Raw genomic sequence first — 19,360 nt, 5'->3', positions numbered from 1 at the left:
AGGGAAATATGTTTTCTTTTCCCTTTGATATATAGCAAGGAATGGAATTGCTAGTTCATATGGTAACTTCATGTTTAACATTTTAAGGAAATACAAAAATATTTTCTGAAATGGTTGACTCCCTTTATCCCCCAGTTTTTTTAAAGGGGCAAAATACTCATGAAATTTTCCATCTTAACAGTTTTTAGGTGTATTAAGTATATTCACGTTGTGAGGTTAATATCATCTATCTCCAGAATGTTTTCATCTTTTCTGAATGAAACCCTACGCAAACACTAACTCCCAATCTGTGTCTCCCAGGAAATTCTCAGGAAATTGCTGTTGGCAACCAGTATTCTACTTTCTGTCTTTAAGAATTTGACTACTCCAGAAACCTCCTATAAATAGAATCATACAATATTTGTTTTTTGTGACTGGCCTATTTCACTTAGCATAATGTCTTCAGAGTTCATTCACATTGTAGCATATGTCAAAATTTTCTTTCTTTTTAGGTCGAATAATATTGCATTGGATACATATACCACATTTATTGATTCATCTGTCAATGGACACTTGGGTTACTTCCACATTTTAACTATTATGAATATTGCTGCTATGAATGTGCTATACAAATGTCTCTTAAAGATACTGCTTTTAATTCTTTTGGATATATAACCAGAAGTGAAAATGGATGATTCTTTGGTAATTCTATTTTTAACTTTTTGACTAACTGCCATGTTATTTTCCACAATGGCTGTATCATTTAAAATTTGGACAAATAGTGCATGAGGGTTCCAGTTTCTCCATATTCTCTCTACACTTGTTATTTTCCTTTTTAAAAAAATTGTAGCCATCCTAATGGATGTGAGGTGGTATCTCATTTATTTGATTTATGTTTCCCAAATGATTCGTGATGTTGAACATCTTTTCATGTGCTTATTAGTCATTTGTATATTTTCTTTGGAGAAAGGTCTGTTCAAGTCCTTTGCCTATTTTTAAAATTGGGTTGTTTCTTTGTTGTTGAGTTTTAGACATTCTCTGTATATTCTGGATATTAATCTCTTATTAGATATATGATTTACAAATATTTTCTTCCATTCTGTGGGTTACCTTTAAACTCTATTGACATCGTCTTTTGGTATAGATATTTTAAAAAAATTTTAATGAAGTCTAATTTGTCTTTTTTCCCCTTGTGTTGCCTGTATCTTTGGGGTCATATCCAGGAAATCATTGACAAATCCAATGTCATGAAGCTTTTGCCTTATGTTTCCTTCTAAGAATTTTATACTTTTAGGTCTTATATTTAGGCATTTGATCCATTTTTTATTAATATTTGTGTAAGATGTAAGGACCTAACTCATTCTTTTGCATATGAACATTCAGTTTTCAGTAGTATTACATTTTAATTCCTTTAACAACTTTCACTATATTTTAAAAATATTTTCTTAGTGGTTACTCTAGAGCTTACATAAAATATCTTACTAGATTCTACTACATATTTAATAAGTTTCAGTGAGATATGAAAATATTCCTATGTAGTTCTATTTCCTCCCTTTTAGAGTTATTACACATATTTCCTCTGTGTTTCACCATCCCAACGATATAGTTGGCCTTTGAACAACGTGAGGGTTATTGGTCAAAAATCTGCTTTGACTCCCCAGAAACTTTACTGATAGCCTGTTGTTGACCAGGTACTTTACTGATAAGATAAGCAGTCAGTGGGGAGAGGAAAAAGGATGGTGGAGGAGTAGGGGACCTTTTTTCAGCTGGTCCCTGGAATCGAGCTGGATATCTACCAGACCATCCTGAACACCCACGAAATCAGCCTGAGACGTAGGAGGATGCGTCTGGATCTCTACAAACGAACATCTCTGGTGCTGAGTTTTGAGGTACGAAGCAGGGAGCTGTGAATCTGCGCACAGATATCGGAAGATAAACGGGAGGGGGAGGGAGATGCCACACTCAGGCACTGGGAAGCAATAGTCTGCACTGGGGAGCGGGCTGGACTCAGGGACCAGTAGCTGCCAAAAAAACAGACTGAAACCGGGAGCTCGGGAGATTCCATGTGACCAGACTGAAAACCGGAGCCCTGGAGAGTGCGTGGGAAGCAGGAGCAGCTGACAGTGTTAGAAGCGCAAAGGGCAGAGACGTCCGGGCCCTGGGAGCGAGGACTGGGAGGATGGCTATGGGGCTCACAACCCGGGATGCTGTGGGGTTTTTAGCAGCACCAACAGAAGAAACAGAATTAGAGTGGCCTGGAGAGCTCAGGGAAGAGCATACTGCAATCTCTTTGTTCTGAGACAGAGGCTTGGATAGGGCCACTGCTGCTCTGACACTCAGAAGAATCACAGAAAGCCACTGGGGAAAGCCACCAGAGAACAAAAGCCCAGAAAAACCAGTTTGTACTGTGCCCATCCGCCACCCCCAACAGGGGACAGGGCAACTCTACCCAAACAGGGTTGCCTGAGTATCATCGAGGCAGGCCCCTCCCCCAGAAGGCAGGCTGAAAAAAACAAGAAGCCCACATCCCTAAGGTCCCTATAAAACAAGTGCACCTTGCTTGGGTCCTGGTCAATAATTTGGGCTCTGTACATCCCCACAACCACACCTCATCAGAATGACAAGGTGGAGAAACCCCCAACAAAGGAAAGAAACAGAGACCGTGGCCTCTGCCACAGAACTAATGGATATGGATATAACCAAATTGTCAGAAATGGAGTTCAGAGTAACAACGGTCAAGATGATGTGTAGGCTTGAAAAAAATTTTAACGAAAATATTAACGAGAATATAGAATCTCTAAGGGCGGAAACGAGAGCAAATCTGGCGGAAATTAAGAATGCTATGAATCAAATGCAGTCTAAACTGGATGCTCTGCCGGCCAGGGTAAACGAGGCAGAAGACGAATTAGTCAGTTGGAAGATGAGATGATAGAAAAGAAGGAAAAAGAGAGAACATGGCTTAAAAAAACTCCAATTTCAAGAATGTAGAATACGGGAGATGACTGACTCAATGAAATGTTCCAATGTCAGAGTCATCGGCATCCCCGAGGGGGTGGAGAAAGAGAGAGGTCTAGAAAAGATATTTGAAGAAATTGTAGCTGAGAACTTCCCTAATCTGGTGAAGGAAACAAGCATTTGTGTCCAAGAGGCAGAGAGGACCCCTCCCATGATCAATGGGAACAGACCAACACCATGTCACATAATAGTACAATTCACAAATCTTAGATCCAAGGATACAATCTTGAAAGTGGCCAGGGGGAAGAGAATCCTCACCTACAGAGGGAAGAACATCAGAATAATGTCAGACCTGTCTGCAGAGACCTGGCAAACCAGAAAAAGCTGGCAAGACATATTCAGAGCACTAAGTGAGAAGAACATGCAGCCAAGGATTCTTATCCAGCAAGGCTGTCATTCAGAATGGATGGAGAGACGAGGAGCTTCCAAGACCGGCAGAAACTGAAAGAATATGTGACCACCAGGCCAGCCCTACAAGAAATTTTAAGGGGGGGTTCTATAAAAGTAAAAGGACCCCAACAGTGATACAAATAATCTTTGAGAAAGCAGGAAAAAACATCCAGTGGAAAAAAGACAGTCTCTTCAATAAGTGGTGCTGGGAAAATTGGATAGCTATATAGAAAAGAAGGAAACTTGACCGCTGTCTCACACCATACACAAAGATAAACTGCAAATGGATGAAAGACCTCGATGTGAGATAGGAATACATCAAAATCATAGAGTAAAACATAGGCTGTAATCTCTTCGACATCGGTCACAGCAACTTTTTCATGACAAATCTCCAAAGACAAGAGAAACAAAAGAAAAAATGAGCTTGTGGGACTTCATCAAGATAAGAAGTTTCTGCACAGCAAAGGAAACAATCATCAAAACAGAGGCAACCCACAGAATGGGAGAAGATATTTGCAAATGAAACTACAGATAAAAAGCTGGTATCCAAGATCTGTAAAGAACTTCTCAAACTCAACACCCAAAAAACAAATAAGTCAAAAAATGGGCAGAAGATATGAACAGACACTTTTCCAATGAAGACATACAAATGGCTAAGAGACACATGAAAAAATGTTCAACATCATTAGCCATCAGGGAAATTCAAATCAAAACCACACTGAGATACCACCTTACACCAGTTAGAATGGCAAAAATGGAGAAGACAAGAAACAACAAATGTTGGAGAGGATGTGGAGAAAGGGGAACCCTCTGACACTGTTGGTGGGAATGCAAGGTGGTACAGCCACTTTGGAAAACAGTATGGAGGTCCCTCAAAAAGTTAAAAATAGAGCTACCCTATGACCCAGCAATTGCACTACTGGGTATTTACCCCAAAGATACAGATGTAGTGAAGAGAAGGGCCATATGCACGCCAGTGTTCATAGCAGCATTGTCCATAATAGCTAAACTGTGGAAGGAGCCGAGATGCCCTTCAACAGATGAATGGATAAAGAAGTTGTGGTCCATATATACGATGGAATATTACTCAGCCATCAGAAAGAATGATTACCCGACATTTGCAGCAACATGGACAGGACTGGAGGAGATTATGCTAAGTGAAATAAGTCAAGCAGAGAAAGACAATTATCATATGGTTTCACTCATTTATGGAACATAAGAAATAGCAGGGAGATCGGTAGGAGAAGGAAGGGAAGAATGAAGGGGGTGTAAACAGAAGGGGGAATGAACCACGAGAGATTATGGACTCTGGGAAACAAACTGAGGATTTCAGAGGGGAGGGGGGTGGGGGATTGGTATAGGCTGGTAAGGAGGGCACGTATTCATTAAGCACTGGGTGTTATAGGCAAACAATGAATCATGGAACACTACATCAAAAACTAATGATGTCCTGTATGGTGACTAACATAACATAATAAAAAATTTAAAAAAAAAGATAAGCAGTCAATGAACACATATTTTATATGTTATATGTATTATATATACCATATTCCTACAATAAGGTAAGATAGGGAAAAGGAAATAAATGTTAAGAAAATCTTTAAGAATTGAAAATACATTTACGGTACTGTAATATAAAAAAACCTGTTTACAAGTGGACCTGCACAGTTCAAACACATAGCGTTTAAAGGTCGACTATTCAAAAATTGTTAAAATTTTTAGGTTATATTATATAATTTTATGTCTTTTCAAGAAACTAAGAGATGAAAATGTATGTGTGTATAATAGTGTTTATTATATTAATATTCTTATTTACCACTTTGATTCTTTATATTCTTGTGGATTCACATTACCATCTAGTGTCATTTCCTACCTCAGTACAGCGTTCTCCTTCCCAAGCCTTTTGTGCTATTTTGTCAGTTATATTCTGTTCCTTTGTGTTATACGCTCAACAATATAATTATATATATACTGTTTTACGCAGTTGCTTTTTAAATTAGTTAATAAAAAAGGAGAAATATGCAATTATGTTGTTTTTTATAGTTGCCTACTTAATAACCTTTGTTCTTCATGTTGTGCGTGTGTGTGTGTGTGTGTGTGTGTTGATTACTATTTGGTGTCATCTGTTTTCAGTCGTGAAAGCTTGTTAGTATTTCTTTTGAGCAGGGATCAGCTAGAAATAAATTCTGCCAATTTTTCTTTATTTATGAATGTTTTTATTTTGCCTTCATTTAAAAAAAATATTACTTCACTGGACCGAGGTCTTGTTTGGCAGGTTGTTTTTTCTTTCTGTAGTCTGAATATAGCATCCATCGTTACTGTGTTCTAACCTTCATTGTTTCTGATGAGAAAGCTTATGTTTATCTTACAGGAGTTCCACTGTCTGTGATGACTCTGTTTTCTCTAATTGCTTTCAGGTAGAAATTTCACATTTTTAGTGTTTATGTGTCCACATTGGATCTCTTTATGCTTATCTTAATTAGAGTTGGTTGAGGTTCTTTGATGTGTAATGTTTTACATCAAATTTTGGTGTTTTCAACCATTTTTTCTTGTAATATTTTTCTGTTCCTTTCAGTTTTTCTCTTTCTGGTATTCCCATTATACACATTAGGTGTTTTTTAGTTGTGTCCCATATTTCCCTGAGCCTCTGTTCATTTTTTTTTTCTTCATTTTTTTTCTTTCTGTTCTTTGATTTACATAATGTCCATTGCTCTATCTCCATATTCAAGTTCTTTCTTCTGGCTGTTCATATTTTATGTTGCATTCCTCTAGTGAATTTTCATGTCAGTTTTATGCCTTTCAGAGTCAGAGTTTTAATTTGGTTCCAATATTATAATTTCTATAGAAAGTATCACTGCACCTCCTTTAATGTTTTCCCAGTTTTATTGATATATGATCAAATATAACAATGTATTAGCTTAGGGTGTACAGTATAATGATTTGATATATGTATATATTGCCAAATTATTACCATAATAAGTTTAGTTAACATCCATCACCTCATACAGTTACAGTTTTTTTCTTGTGAGAACTCATGAACTATTCTTTCTTAGTAACATTCAAATATAAAAAAACAGTATTGTTAACTATAAGTACCATGCTGTACATTATACCCTAAGCACTTATTTATCTTATCAGTGTATGTTTCTTATATTTTTAAAGATTTTATTTATTTGAGAGAGTGAAAGAGGAAGCACGCATAGGGATGGAGGGGGAGGGAGAAGCAAGCTCCCCGCTTAGCATGGAGCCCAACATGGGGCTCAATTCCATGACCTTGGGATCATGACCTGAGCTAAAGGCAGACGCTTAACCGACTGAGGCACCCAGGTGCTCCTCAGTGTAAGTTTCTACCCTTTTATCACTTTCCCGCTTTTCCCCCACCTCACCAGCCCCTACCTCTTCCCAACTCACAGTTTCTTTGTTTCTATGAGTTTGGTTTTTTTTTTTTTTTTTAATTCTACACGTAAATGGAATCATAGAGTATTTGTCTTTTTCTGTCTGATTTATTTCACTTACCATAATCCCCTCAAGGTTTACCATATTGTTGCAAATGGCAAGATGCCATTCTTTTTCTGGCTACATAATATTCCATCTTGTGTATATCCGTTGGTAAATATGTAGGTTGTTTTTATGTGTTGGCTATTGTAAATAGTGCTCCACTGAAATTGGGGGTGCAGATATCTCTTCAATATGCTGATTTTATTTCCTTTGCATAAATACCCAGAAGTAGAATTCCTGGACATCATTGTAATTCTATTTTTAATATTTTGAGCAACCTACATACTGTTCTCCATAGTGGCTGCACTATTTTACATTCCTACCAAAAGTGCACATGGGTTTCCTTTTCTCTAAATCATTATTAGCACTTGTTATCTGTTGTCTTTTTGATGGCATACATTCTAACAGAAATGAGATGATATTTCATTGTGATTGTGATTTGTATTTCCCCAATATTTAGTGATGTTGAGCACATTTTCATGTACCTTTTGACCATTTGCATGTCTTCTTTGGAAAAGTGTCTATTCAGTTCCCTTGCCTATGTATTAATTGGGTTTTTTTCACTCTTGGGGTGTATGAGTTCTTTACATATTTTGGATATCAACTGTTTATCAGATATATGGTTTGCAAATATTTTTTCCCATTTCTTAAGTTACCTCCACATTTTGTTCATGGTTACATTTGCTGTTCAGAAGCTTTTCAATTTGATGTAGTCCCACTTGTTTGTTTTTGCTTTTGTTGCATATGCTTTTGATATCAAATTTTAAAAAAATCATTGTCATGATGGATGTTAACGAGCTTACTGCCTGGTTTTTTTCTAGGAGCTGTATGGTTTCAGCTCTTACGTTCAAGTCTTCAATCCATTTTAAGTTAATTTTTGTGTATATGTAAGTTAGAGATCTAGTTTCATTCTTATGAATATGGCTGTCCAGTTTTCCCAACACCATTTATTAAAGAGGCTGTCCTTTGTATATTGTATATTCCTGTCCCTATGTTGTAAATTAATTGACCATATATGCGTGCATTTATTTCTGGGCTGTCCTGTTCTATTTATTTATGTGTCTATTTTTGTTCTACTTTAATTACTATAGGTTTTTAGTGTAGTTTTAAATGAGGGACCATAATGCCTCCAGCTTTGTTCTTCTTTTTCAATATTGTTTTGGCTCTTCAAGGTCTTTTGCAGTCCCTTACAAATTTTAGGGTTGTTTATTCTATTTTTGTGAAGAATGCCATTAGAATTTTAATAGGGATTGCACTCTATCTGTGAATCCTTTGCTCAGTATAGACATTATAACAATATATATTCTTTCAAACTGTGAGCACAGAATATCTTTGCATTTATTTTTGTCTTCAGTTTCTTTCATTAATGTCATGGTTTTCAGTATAAAGGTCTTTTAACTCCTTGGTTAAATATTTTCCTAGATGTTTTATTCTTTGTGATGCAGTTGTAAATAGGATTGCTTTCTTAATTCCTCTTTCTGATAGTTTGTAATTATTGTGTAGAGATGCTATAGATTTTTTTTTTATGCTGCAACTTTACTGAAGTTGTTTTAATTTTAACACTGTTTTGGTGGAGTCTTTGGGGTTTTCTATATCGAATATCATGTCAAGTAGTGACAGTTTTACTTCTTTCTTTCCAGTTTGGATGTTTTTTAAAATTTCTTTTCCTTCTCTAATTGCTCTGGCTAGGATTTCTAATACTATTTTGATTAAAAGTGGTGAATGTAGGCATGTTTGTCTTGTTTCTGATTCTAGAGGGAAAGCTGTTAGCTTTTCATATTGAGTTCCACACTGGGTGTAGATTTGTTTTATATGGCCTTTATTATCTCGAGGTACATGCCCTCTGTATCTACTTTGTTGAGAGTTTTTATCATAAATGGAGGTTGAATTTTGTCAAATGCCTTTTCTGCATCTATTGAGATGATCATATGATTTTTTTTTCAAGATTGTATTAAATTCAAGTTAGTTAAAATATAGTATAATATTAGTTCTAGGGGTAGAATTTAGTGATTCATCACTTGCATAATATACCCAGTGCTCATTACAATAAGTACCCTCCTTAATGCCCATCACCCATTTACTCCATCACCCTCCCCACCTCCCCTCCCCTGTTTGTTCCTTATAGTTAAGAGTTTCTTATGACTTGCCTCCCTCTGTATCTTTATCTTATTTTATTTTTCCTTCCCTTCCTCTATGTTCATTTAATTTGTTTTTTAAATTCCACAAATGAGTGAAATCATATGGTATTTGTCTTTCTCTGACTTATGCTTAGCATAATACACTCTAATTCCATCCACTTCATTGCAAAGAGCAAAATTTCATTTTTGATGGCTGAGTAATATGCCAGTGTGTGTGTGTGTGTGTGTGTGTGTGTGTGTGTGTGTGTATCACATCTTCTTTATCCATTCATGAGATGACCATATGATTTTTATTCTTCATTTTGTTAATGTGATGTATCACATTGACTGATTTGTAGATGTTGAACCACCTTGCATCTCTGGAATCAATCCCCACTTGATCATGGTCTAGGATCTTTTTAATGTATTATTGTATTTGATTTACTAATATTTTGTTGACGACTTTTGCATCTATGTTAATCAGAGATTTGGCCTTTTCTTTTCTTGTGACATTCTTGTCTAGTTTTGTTATCAGAGTAATGTTGGCCTTTTAAAATGGGTTTAGAAGTGTTCCCTCCTCTTTTGTGTTTTGGAAGAATTAGTATCAGTTGTTCTTGGAATTTTTGGTAGAATTTGTTAATGAAGCCATTTTGTCCTGGACTTCTGTTCTTGGGGGTGATTTTGATTACTGATTCAATCTCCTTACTAATAATTGTTCTTTCCAGATTTCTGTTTCATCAGGATCTAGTCTTGGTAGGTTGTGTTTCTAGGAATTAATCCATTTTTTCTAGTTTGTCCAATTTGTTGTCATCTGACCATTCTTAATAGTCTTTTAGGATTCTTTGTTTTTCTGTGGTGTCAGCTTTAACTTCTTTTAATTTTTAATTTTTTAATTTGAGCGCCTCCTCTTTTTTTGGGTGAGTCTAACTAAAGACTTATCAATTTTGTTTATCTTTTCAAAGCCCAGTTCTTAGTTTCATTGATCTTTTTTTTTTTTTAGTCTCTGTTTGATTTATTTCTGCTCTAATTTTTATTATTTCCTTCATTCTACCTAACTTTGGGCTTCATTGATCTCCTTTTCTTTAACTGTTAATAGTTATAATATGTCTCTATGTTGGTCTTTTTGGAATCATCTTGTATGGAATTCTTTAGGCTTCTTGAATCTGGATGTCCTTTTCTTTGCCCAGGTTGGGAAGATTTAAGCCATTATTTCTATGAATAAGCATTATGGCCCTTTCTTTCTTTCTTCTCCTTCTGGGACACCCATCATGAGTGTATTTATCAGCTCTGGTGTCCCATAAGTTCCTTAAGTTATCTTCACTCTTTTTCATTTTCCATTCTTTTTCTGCATTGATTGAATGAATTGCATTGCTGATTTCAAATTTGATTCTTTTTCTTCCACTTAATCTTGCCTGTTTTTGAGTCCTTCTATTGAATTTTTCAGGTCAGTTCTTAGTTTGGTATTTTCTAATATTTTCTCTTTGTTGAAATTCTCACTTTGTTCATGTATTGTTCTTTTAACCTTGGAGAGCATTTTTATGACGTTATTTTGAAGTCTTTGTTAGGTATATCACTTACCTTCATTTCATTATCTGTTTCTAGAGTTTTATATTGTTCTTTTGTTTGGAACATATTTTTCTGTTTCTTCATTTTCTTTGACTCTCTGTATTGGTTTTGATTCATTAGAATAAGTAGCTACCTCTCCCAATTTGACAAAATGGCCCTCTGTAGGAAATATACCTTATTAATCAGCCCAACTCAAGCTCTTTGTTTTCTCCCAAATCTTTGTGATTTTCCAAGCTGCCATCTTTGTTTTTATTGGCTTCTAGCAGTTGTGGGTATGCTGAGACCCATTTTGATTTGGGTGATGTTGTTATTTTCTTGTTTGCGTAATGTGTACTATTTGCTTAGCTGGTTTTTGGATTCCTTTCAGAGAGGGTTGTTCTGTTTCTACTTGTTGATTTAGTGTGTCCATTGGAAGTGGTGAGATCAGGAGGCTCCTATGTGTCCATCTTAGACAAATGTGTTGGGATTTAGCACCATAAGGTCTGAGTCTTGATAAAATAAGTTGTCCCTTAAGTTTCTGAAGTTCAGTTCAAGATGATGACATAGGAGCCTCCTTATCTACACCTCCCCTTATGGACACACTGAATCTATAGCTATATAGAGAGCAATTCCATCTGAGAGAAATTCTGAATTCTTGCTATCACTGAAATGGAAAATTGCATAATACCCTATTTGTCTTTTGGAGGGAAGGAGAGATTATGAGGTGCTTTAGTTGAATGCAACTGTAAACTTTCAAAGAGAGATACTTAGCTAATATAAATTCAACTAATATTTTCATTTTTTGCCACAAAATACTAGTCTTTCCATAGTGAGGAGTAAAATAATTTTACAACTACAATTCAATGGAAGAAATATACTTGTAATTTTGATTTAGGGGGAAAAATCTGACAGTAATATAGGCATGCTCGATCTTGTTTTGATTTGCATTTCTCCATTGTAATCTGATTTATATATATTTCTTTATCTTTTAAAAAATTTGCAACTATCCTATTGCCTTTGCATTTAATTATTTGCCCTAGAATAGAACAAATGTCCACTTAAAGATCTTTATTGTTTCTCAGATATTTTTATTTAAGTTTTTTGATAGTATGTAATATGTACTTATGTTGCTACTAAAGGGTACCCTCACATACAAAACCTATGCCCAGCCGTGCCCAGACAACACACAGACATGTACACACAAACAAGTGTGAGTATATGGATATGTACACACCTGTACACATATATTTGTACTTACATATGTATGTAAATGTGTATATATGCAATATATATTTCAGTAGAAGTAAACACATTCTACTTTTATAAATGTACACTCTTCTGCCTGTTGTTCTTTATATTTAACATTATATGTCAAAGATCTTTCAATATTAGCATAAATTGACCTATCTCTTTTTAATAGCTGCTTTGCATTTTGTTCTGTGGATATGCCATAATTCAGTTAAGCAGTCCCCTGTTGGTGGCCATTTGGATATGTCCAGTCTTTTGCTGTTCAAATATTTATGTAATAAAAATGCTTATATTGATGTCATTTTTTTTTACAGGTGCTAGTATGTCACTATAGGAGGTATTTTTTTAAATAAAGATTTTATTAATTTATTTGAGAGAGAGGAAGGAGAAAGGTAGAGGAGAGAGGGAGAGTAAATATTTAACTGATTGAGCCACCCTGGCGCCCCATAGGAGGTATTCTTGAAAATAGTTTACGACTTTAGAGAATATGTACTCAGAATGTATTTTGAACTGTTAATAATATGATGACAATTGAATTCTTTGCCAGAATTTTAGTGTTTCCTGCAGTTTGTCTTAGAAGAGTCATAATGTTGATTTTTGAAATGTAACATTTCACTGAGTTTTAAGCTACTTTTGCTCTGTTTACCACAATTTCCAGTGTAATTTTTGACTTTCTTTCTGTCCAGTGGTTAGTGAACTATAGTCAAATAAGTGTCAGGCAGTTTATAAGTAGGCTAAACAGATAATTCGTCATTTCTAACAACGTTATGTTTGAGAGAGAAAAGGGTCATTAAAAAAAGTTACGTATGTTTTGAAATATTTATTGACCCACAATTTGGATTTATATTGGTGTACTCATAAAACCAGTTTACTTGAAAACTATTTTCAAAAATAAAACCATCTCTTTAAAAATAACAAAAAACAAAAATGCATGTACTTTATATTATCATAACATAGTAAAAAGTGACAAAAGCAGAATAACTTTTGTACATATTTACATGTTTCAAGCAGTTTTTTTTACCATATCAATGTATAATATTGTATCGATACTTTATTAAAAAGTGTAATTTTAAAATTGTCTTCTTTTAAAAATAAATTGCCTACTATCTTCTTCTACACATGATGTCTTTTCTTGTTCCATTCAGAGTTTCTTGCTTTGACAAATATTTTTAGGTTAAAATTTTTAAAGATAACTGTGTCTGTGATTCTTGGGAATGTTTCATCTTAGTAAGATATTGCAAAATTGTAGGCCTTCTCAATTTTATTCATTTCTGTTCTAAATATAAATATAGTAATTTAATTTGCAAATGGGAGCGCCACCAAAAAGACTCTTCTCACAACTTAAGGTGTTATGAAGCACAAGTATACAATTTCAAAATTAAATTTTGTATCTGGTATGAGCTTTTTATTCTTTAAGTTATCCAATTCCTCCTTTAGCTTTTGAATGGATGAATTTCAGCATCTTCCTCTATATAATCTTTGTTCTCAGTGATTTCAGTTCACTCAGAAGTTTCAAAACTGAAGGTTTGGTGCTCTATTGAGTACTTTTGATGTAGGAAAGACATTAGGGTTCGAAGCCAATGGCCAAGAAAGAATTCTTGAGATGTCTTTGGTGCAAAAAGGTGATTTTATTAAAGCACAGGGACTGGAGCTGTAGAAGAGCTTGCAATGGGGTCGTGAGGAGTGACCCATTATATACTTTCAAGTTGGGAGGGGGAATTTTGGAAGCAAAGTTTCCAGGACCTTGAGGGGGCTAGCTATAGTTGGGAAAAGGTCATTTATTACTGTCTAATAAAACCTCAGTCATACTTCAGATGTATATCGGTGGGCCATATGCTTGGGGGATGATTGCCAACAATATCTTGGGGGGTTTAGAGATACAGGAAGTTTCCAAAGGAATTTTTATATGTTAGTAGACTTACAGGATTGGGGGGGGGGGTTCCAGCTCGTAGTGCCTTTTGCCACATCTAGGTAGTTGAGTCCCTACAGGAATGTCACTCTGCCTGTTTAAGGACTTGTCAATGGGCTTTAGGTAGTAAGGAAATTTAATAATTTTTCTTCTGCCTTTGTTTCCCACATACTTCGATGAAAGAGTTTCCACTCAAAGCCTTGGTAAAATAACCAGTATTTCCAGTGGTGTCCTGTTACAGGAATAGATTCTTATTGAATTTATGCAAATAACTATGATTACCATCAAAGAGTATTCACTGAGAGTTTCTGAATTTCAAAGGGTTAAGTTGGAGAGAAAAGTTTAATGCTTCAAACTATTTGACAAAGGAATATTTTATCATATTTCTGTAAGTCATGGATATCTCACGAGGAAGTTTACTTAATCTGGAAGAGAAAACATTACAGAACCAGCAATTTTCAAGCAAGAGTCACAAAAACTATAATCATTTTCCTCAGTTCATTTAGTTCCATGTTACTAATTCTTGTTCAGTTTGAATGCAGCTTTTAGTTAGTTCTGGAAATTTTTACCAATTTTAGTTTCATGATTTTAAAGATACCAGAAACCTGTATTTGTCAAAAGCCCTTGTTATGAATCTCCTTGACAATGAAACACGTTGTGCAAGAGAGTAAGAACAATAAATATAAATGACAAAAGATTCAAAAATGGACATGGTTAAAGATCTGATAAGAGGTCATAATATATAGCTGGCAAGGAAATCCAATTATTTCTGTGACACATAGCACTTCAATAAGCAGAATATCAAGTGATTGCCTCATACCAAAATATATTAAAACTTTAGGAATTGCATGTAATTTCTAGAATAGTTATAGCATTTATCCAAATATAACAGAATGCTTATTATTTCTTTAATAGTGCTTCCAGAGTAACAACATACTAAGTACAAAAAGGCCTAATTACTCAAAAAGACTTTATTTACAATTCAAATCCCCGGGAAGTTTGTTAAAAATGCCAGAAAGTTTAAAGACATGCCTAAGTAGTATTATAGATCATTACAAAACTTAAAACTTATTTATTAAACCAAGTTGGCAGTAAGAGTTTCCAAAGGCAAATATGTAGGGTTATATAGTTGTTAGCCAAACTTAGCTCCTTTAATATTGAGACATTTTAACTATCTTAAGTAATCAAAGACCTGCTAAAGACGAAATATTAGAAACTTTGGTTTTCCAGGCAGACAAAAGAGAAAAAAACCTTTGTTTACATTTTCTAATCTAGATCAGACCAACAATCCAAGAAAACTTTGTGTTTTTAACAGAGAGAAAACCAGGATTTCAATATTACACCAGTGTACTTTTAAAATGCATTCATTTCAACTTTAGTCCTGACCATTATAAAGTTCCTTTCCAAAGGTTTCCCTTTATAAACCTTCTACAACATTTCTATATACAGAGTTGCTTACATTATTTCCATCAGTCTTAATTAGAGTTAGCAGAAGAATTTTAACTCTTAGAAACCTTCGTCTCCAGTAAAAACTAAGTAGTAACCAATTGTGAATTGTCTGTTACACCAGACTTCTTTAGATGGCAAATTTATGAATACATTTCATAATTTTAAAAACATGTTTTTCTATAGTACAATATTTCAATAAAGCACAAAATGTGTTTACCAACAGACCCAAGTATCTTTAGTTTCTCTGCAATAAGAAGCTAAAAGCACAAACCTACATTCAGTAATCAGTGCTTTAGTATTTAATCTCATTTGGAAAATCTCAGATGTCTAATGAACTCAATCCAATTTATCATTGAAGCAAAACATTAAAGTTTCAGGTTACAGACTTTGAAAGCCATCTTAATTACCATTGAAAACTTTTAGATAGACAAAATTAACCATCATTTTAAGTCATCTTTTTGCTGACAAATTGCAACAGAGATCGTGAGTTTATTTGACCTTTAGTAAACCTAGGTGGAATGAAAGTTTCATATTTAATGTTGGTAACTTTAAAGACATAACTATCTTGATTGATCTGATAAACTTATTAGTTTAAATACTGAATTATGTTCCACCTGGGTCTACTTAAAAGTCAGTTTGTTTTCCATTGTCAGTATTTTCCTGGGGCACTGGTGGGGAAATCTCAAGTGGATGGTGTAAGTCCAAGGGGGTGGTCTTCACTCCTTGACAGGGAGGGGAGGTGGAGGAGCCAGTGGTGCCAGAGGCACCAAGGATGATATAGGAGCCAGGCTTCATCCAAGTGGTGCAGAAATAGAAGAGGGGGAGGGGAAGGTAGAAAAGGTGAGGTGCCCACGGGAAGGCTGGAGGCCCATAAAAGTCCAGAGGGTAGACAAAGAGGACTCCTGGTCCTAACGCTCATCAACTTGGGCAGATAAAAAGACAGATTTCTTTCCACCAACAAGTGGAAATAGGCAGTCCATGTCAGGCCAAAGAAGAGAGAGAACTTCCCCAAAACAAAAGGGGTTTCCAAGCAGCTGCTTGGGAATATTCCTTAAAGTCCCTTTCCCGAGTTAGACTAACAAGAGATAATTGGCTCCAATGATCATAGCCATTAACCCAGGAAATGAATGAGGGACAAGCCTTCATGTACAACTAGAGCAACCTGGCTCTATTAGGAGGAACAGTGAGAGAGAGTCAGTGTTCCCTTCATCAGGAATGGCCTCTGTTTCCTCCAGCAACCTGGGTTTATTTGGAGGAGGACTGTTTAGACAATGATCCAGTACGTCAGCAGTGAGTTTTTTAGATTGGTTAGTGACCAAACACATTCTGTATGAGGCCCTTAGGTCAGGGTCCTGATATAGAGCCACGAAGGCCTGCACATAGGATGTATCTGTCCATTTGCCCTGTTTCCTGCCGAAGAGATCTAACTGATAGATCATATTAAAGTTTAATGTCCCATTATTGGGCCATTTTTCCTCATCTCCTAAGGAGTACTGGGGCCATGCAGTATTACAAAAGATGATCAGTGTTTTCCCCCTCAAATCTTACAATCCAAATTGTTTCCAATGGGTTAAAAGGCATCCCAAGGGAGAGTCCTTGGGAACATGAAAAGAAGCCTAGAGAAGGTCCACTACTACAAAAATCCCCTCCTACTCCCCGGTGGTGTCCCATGCAGGATATGTTAGAGGTTCCTGGTGTCAAAGCAACTTGAGGCGTCCCTTGAACAAAATTGCTATGATCACCACCCTGCCCTATGGAAGGAATGTTGGCATCCCCCTGCTTCCCCATTGAATCTCAGGCTACAAATCAGTGCTGTTGAATGTACCAAAACACTGTGCCATGCCTTGCCTTGCCATGCCATGCTGTGAAGAACCCACCATTTTTAACCCATGGAAAACACTAGAATAGTTTTACAAGGGGAACTTACCCAATTTTTAATTCAAGTTGTTAGTAGGGGACATCGATAGAAACAGTAAAGGTAGAAATCCTTCATGGTCAAAGTAATATTCCGACTTTATAGTCCTTACAGCCAATTTCCCTAGGAAACGTCCCCAGTTGGATTTTAATTCAGTTGGGTACTGGTTTCGGCTGGCTCCCAGTGGAGTTCTTGTGGCCAGAAGTGGCTCTTGCAGAGATGTGGAGGGGATCACATTAAACTAATGAAGAGGAAACCTCGCACGAGAGTCTTGAGATTGCCAGCTGTCCTAGTGACTTAGGTGGCTGTCCTGTGCCCAAGATTGACAACTTTGTATAAGAATAGGAATTGGAGGCACCTCGGTTTCTCAGTTGGTTAAGCGTCTGCTTTCCGCTCAGGTCATGATCCCAGAGTCCCGGGATTGAGCCCTGTGTTGGACTCCCTGATCAGTGGGGAGTCTGCTTCTCCCTCTCCCTCTGCTCCTCCACCCCACTTGTGTTTGTTCTCTCTTGCTCACTCTTCTCTTTCAAATAAATAAATAAAATCTTAGGAAAAAAAAGAATAGGAATAAAAAGAGGGCATCAAGTTTCTGGGTCTTTTTGGCATTCTGGCCAGGGTAATAGCTTCCAGCCAAAGTCAGGCTATTAATTCCTCCCTATAGGGAAGCCATGGACTAGAGGATTGCAGCCTGAGTTTTCCAATAAGACTGTCCTTCTTGAAAAGCCCCTGAAATGAATGTAAAATAAGAGAAGACCAAGTTTGCACGAGGTTCAGAATAGAGAAGACAAGACTCAGGCCCCATGTTGGGCTCCAAAATGATGTCATTTGGTGGTTCCAGGAGTGAACTGTGAAGAAAGAACTCTTGAGACATTTTAGGTGCAAAGAAGGTGGTTATATTAAAGCATGGGGACAGGACCTGTGGGTAGAAAGGCTGCACTGGGATTGTAAGGAGCAGTTGATTATATACCTTTACGTTTGGAGGGGTAGAGACATTTGGAGGGGTAGAGATGAAGGAAGTTTCCAAAAGGATTTTTATATGTTAAAGAAGATTTACAGGATCCTGGAAGCCTAGCTCTTGTCAGGTTAAGGTGGTTTTTTTCCTCTAGCAAGGCATTAACATTGAAACAGTTGGGAGTTCCTGGAGGAATGTCATACTCTGCCTGTCTTTGTCAATGGGCTGCAAGTTATAAGGAAATTTAGTTTTATTTACATTTCCTTTGCCTTTGTTTTCCATATCATTAATATGTTTCTTTCTCAATTAATTTGTATAGGAAGATAATATATAATGCTTCATTGTATCAGTAAAGTTCTTGTCATGGCCTTATGGTCTGAAAATGTTCCTACAGATTTAGATTTGTGAAAGATTAGCAGGCTTTTCTAAAAATGATTCTTTGAAATATAAAAGGAAATAACAATATAAAACAGGATTGAACTTTTTATGGGATTGAAAGCATGGAGGGGAGGAACCTCATCAATCACATTCAATATGTTTCTTCATTGCTTGACAGTCTCTCATACTTAGTAATTTTCCTAATGAAGTAAGAATACCTAATTTTAAGTTTTGGCTCTCCTACTTACATATCAAAAAAAGTATGGAGGGATGCCTGGGTAGCTCAGTGGGTTAAGTGTCTCTCTGCCTTTGGTTCAGGTAATGATCCCAGGGTTCTGGGATTGAGTCCCGCATCAGGCTCTTTGCTCAGCGGGGAGCCTACATCTTCCTCTGCCCACTGCTCCCCCTGCTGTGCTCTCTCTCCCTCTGTTTCTCTGACAAATAAATAAAATCTTAAAAAAAAAAGTATAGAGTATTTTTTTAAAAGATTTTATTATTTATTTGAAAGACAGAGAGAGCACGAACAGTGGGGAGGGGCAAAGGGAGAGGGAGAAGCACACTCCCCACTGAGCAAGGAGCCCCACACTGGCTAATCCCAAGACCCCAAGATCATGACCTGAGCTGAAGGCAACCACTAAACCAACTGAGCCACCCAGGCGCCAAAGTATAGAGTATTTTAAAGAGGGCAAATCTCCTTTTTGCCAGAGATTTCATTTAGGAGAGAGTATTTGAATCATCAATATCCAGAGATAAGCTGGATTACAGGTGCATAGTTGGTTATAAAAGAAAAAGAATAAGAATTGTTCGGGGAGTAATGTTCAAAGCATTATGAAAGGAATGGGAAATTTGGAGGAAGGGACTTGAATGGCAGAGAGAGGAAAAGTTTTGAGCAGGAAATGCATGTTTACAGTTGTCATTATAAGGATGAATAACTGACAGTAGTATGCATGAATAGACTGGGTCCA

General features: G+C 36.3%; 1 protein-coding gene across 4 annotated transcripts in view; it reads left to right on the top strand.

The window, feature by feature from the left end:
• The window catches only part of GPHN (gephyrin), a 642,872-nt gene that overhangs the window by 151,821 nt on the left and 471,691 nt on the right, over window positions 1-19,360 (top strand). The window lies entirely within an intron of this gene.

The sequence above is a fragment of the Ursus maritimus genome, unplaced genomic scaffold (genome assembly GCF_017311325.1).
Source record: "Ursus maritimus isolate PB19 unplaced genomic scaffold, ASM1731132v1 scaffold_25, whole genome shotgun sequence".
In the NCBI taxonomy this organism is placed as follows: domain Eukaryota; kingdom Metazoa; phylum Chordata; class Mammalia; order Carnivora; family Ursidae; genus Ursus; species Ursus maritimus.
This window is presented reverse-complemented; position numbering and strand designations above follow the sequence as displayed.